Source organism: Alligator sinensis, unplaced genomic scaffold (assembly GCF_000455745.1).
Source record: "Alligator sinensis unplaced genomic scaffold, ASM45574v1 scaffold1167_1, whole genome shotgun sequence".
Classification (NCBI taxonomy): Eukaryota; Metazoa; Chordata; order Crocodylia; family Alligatoridae; genus Alligator; species Alligator sinensis.
The window spans coordinates 427,505-431,573 of NW_005842648.1; positions in this window are offsets into that span (position 1 = coordinate 427,505).

A 4,069-nucleotide genomic window follows, 5' to 3' on the forward strand; every position below is an offset into this window, starting at 1 on the left:
TACAATAAATTAAGTGAATATAATTGATATGGTGCTTGATATAACTTCAAATGGAATTAGGTGTCAAGCTGCCATTAACTCTCAATGGCAATTAAGTGCCTAACCGATTTACATGATTTTGTATATTTCAGAAGACACCTATCTGAATTTTTCGGCATGTGAATATTGTTGTAAATTAGTCTTCTTACTTTCACATGTGTTCAGTGATTAAAATAAAATCCACCAGGGAAATGAGAAGGCCAGAATGCTATCAATATAACCACTACAATGAATTTCTAAGACAGAAACATTCTGATTGCTCTTTATGACAGAAAAATCAAATCATAATATAAATCTGTATATTGCTCTTCAGCTTATGGAGCCAATCTGATAGAAAGATCTCATAAAAAGATTTCAGTCTAAGTGATCAGAAAGGATACATACAGTTGTGGAAATTTTAGGCCTTTTATACCATGCCAGTAATCCTCTGAAAAAGAGTGTTCTTTATCATGTCAAAAGCAGACCAGTTACAACTGCATATGTGACAACCAACTTCAATAGAGCCATCTGCAACTTCATTGTTGTGTACAGTACCAGTATATTATCATTTTGATGAGACTCAGACTCTGTAGGGAAATTACAGAGATCTCCGTGACACTTTTTGCAAAAACAGGCTGTAGAGCTCTTGTTTTACCTCCTCAGTTGAAAAGCTGACCTTGATATATTAACTCTGATGTTTTATCCAAGTCCCTCCTGTGTATTTGCATTCTGCCTAACCAAAACATTTATTTCTAATCATGAGGTTATTCCTTACTTTCTTTCTCAGCTGTTAGTTCTGCTAGGGACAATACAACTGGTGCCACACACTCAATTCTGTGTTTAGCTACAGTACTTGGGAAAGAATATACAACTCAAATACAAAATATTATAGATGCAAATTATATTTATACTAATGACCATTAGCCTAGATCAGAATTTAGACTTTCCATCATGCTCAAAGGTGCACAATACTTCACAGTTTAAATTCAGTAACCACTTCACTTAGAACTGGGTAAAGTTTTATCAGTGAAAATAATATACATTTGTTAGCACCAGGACATGTCACAAATCTGTATTGTTCTCTCTACAAGACACAAATTATTCTGTCTAGAAAACAGAACTGAAAAAAAATCTCCAAAATAAAAGAAATGTATTCTCATTTGACACTAAGGCATTTAAATTTTCCACTTTGAAAAGACTTTTAATTTTAAATTTTCCTTCTGATTCATTTTAAAAAGCAAAAAATGGTCAAAACTAAAGCAATTTCCATTTAATTACATGAAAAATTTCCTTCTACCTGCAACTATTTTTTTTAACTTTAACTGTTTTTATATTTTCAAAATACAGTTTTGGTTTAGTCTGAAACATTCATGTTTTTCAACTGCCAACAAGCCAAACATCCATTATTTATACCCCTTTCAAAAAATGAAATAGTACAGGTAAAAGAAACCAAATCTCACCAAAAAGGGAACCTAATGATAACAATAGTTTGTAGGAGGGTCTGGAAGGGTAAGGGAAATAAGGACCTGGATTTAGAATAGCTCCAAAAGAAAAAGTCTAGGATAGCAAAAGACTGAGGAATATAGAAGTGAAACCAACTGACATGACCAGGAAGGGTGCGTATACATGTGCAGAGAAGCTGCTCCAATGTGTTGTAATTACAATGTGTCAGAACAGACTCAATTAATTACAACACTCCAGGAGACCTCAGTGTCACATGCATCAGCATCCCCGCACTGAAAAATGGCAGAGGGGGCACTTTAACTAAGTTAAGCACCCCTCTTCCCCCACCCCCTGAAGCATGTCTATAAATGCCCAGAAAGTACAGAGAAATCTGAGCAAGCACGTGAAAATGGTTAGCATATAATGGGATAGTGTCAAAAGGTCAGATAGCACATATGCCAGTTTTCCACTATTATCTGATTTAGACTAGCGCAATCAAGTCTAAGTGTCCAGGGAAGCAGTAAGAGAAGAGGACATATAGGCAGAGACAAGAGTAGCTGTCACATGATCAAAGAGCATGGAATCATAGAACCAAAGGGCACATGTACATGTTCACAGGACCTACCTTACAATCATGAAGCATTTTAGGTTTTGCAATCATAGATCTGGTCCCCGCTTGTGCTCATGTTTGCTGCTACTAGGAACCATGCTGGGAACACCATCTAAGTAACTTGGGGTGGGGGAGGGGTGGGTGGAATCGGGAAGTGGGAGAGAATGGGTCCGCAGGTAGGAGGTGGGCTAAAACTAGTCAGGTCAGAATTGAGGAGAGGAATAGGAAGAATGAATCCCTGAGGCTGGGATGAGGTGTGCTGGGCTTTCCTAAACCCAAGGCTATGCTCTGAACATGTACACATGCTCTGTTAGATTGGGCATAAGTTACTTCAGTCTATATAATGCACCTTCTTAAGTGAGCTCATTTAGATGGGACCAGCCATATCTTGCCCAGTCTAAACTCCCCAAATGTATGTACAGTTTTGCACTTAGATTGACCTAACCCTAGTTCCATTGATCTAAGTGTAACATATGTACAAACCCATAGGTTTTAAACAGACCTCAAGGGTTATCTGGTCTAACCCCCTGTGCAAATTCAGGAATGCTATTTCTAAATTTTCTCTGTTCAACGTTTATCTATAGTGGACAGTACCAAGAACAGATAAATTAGGTCAGAACTGCCCTGGTTAGATTCAGCATTTGCAATGTCACAGGGAAAGCCAAAGTAGTTGTGGGATGGAGAAGATAGTGGAAATCAGAGTACTTAAGATGGGATCTAACAAAAAGACAAGACAGCCCAAAGGAAAATGCAAAGAAAACACTGAAACAGATGAGGGTGCATAACAAGGAGAGGAAAGCAGACACTAAGTTCAGTTGAGGAGACAGAGAAGCTTAGAGATCACAGAGAAGCACAGAGAGAAAAATTTACAGTTACAGTGCAGACTTGTTACTTAAAATCAAGGATAAAAATTAGAGCTTGTTTGAAAGAAATAACCTCAAACAATCCCTCCACAGCTTCAGTCCCCTGCATAATGAGGACTGTATTGAAAGGGAGAAAAAAAGAAATAGAAAAATTGATTACATCAACTGTACAAGTCCTCACATATGGCACATTCAAATATAAGAACAAAAAAGTAATTTATTTAATACTATTTGTCACTATTTTGGGGCATCTACCACTGATGCTGCCATTTCCCCCCTCCACCTTTTTAGCTATTCAGCATAATTTCTTCTTCCTTTGCCCTGACCCTCCGATTAATATTTCAGTGTGCATGTGTGTTTGTATATGAGCATGCACATGTATGTATATTCTAAATAGAATGAACTGGCGAACTGGCTGACCCTCAGCTGACCCAGTGTAAATTCAGGGTAATTAGTCTCTGTTACAGTAAGTTAAAGGAAGATCACAGTTCTAAGTCACAACAGTCAAACATGGCAGTAAGCTCATCAGTCAGACATTATATTGGACAAGGTTCGTATCTTGTGTGTATCGCCACAGCCCTGCTGAAGTCACAGGAACTAACAAATTATGCAACCTAAGGAACTGACCTATTCTTTTGCTTAACCTATATTTGCATTCCCTGCACTGAACTGCATTGTTCCAGTAGTTAATGATCATCAGAGCAGAGACATCCTCTCACCCTCAAACACCCTGCACACACTGATGGATCGATATCACAATCTATGATCCACCAATAGAAGAAATCCTCATGGGACTGGTCAAGATAACTTTAAGACTACTGTGCATTGCCAGAAGTAGTACAAAGCAGCCAAGCAGAGTCAAGGATCTGGTATATAGTCAGCAAAGTATGCTATTTCCAGACAAAAGTCCCCGTGAAATAAAAGCTAATGCAGTAACAGTGTCATACAAGGAAAAATACATCCACTGCTAAATAGGCAGACAAGGTTCTATGGGTAAATGTGATCTCTTTCATTAGACAAACTAAATAGTTGGGGAAATTGTTCTTTGCAAACTGTCAGGTACAAACACTCTTCTTCAGGCAGAAGGAGAGTCTACAGTTGTCTTGTGCTCTCCTGGATGGAACAGAAGCCAGTA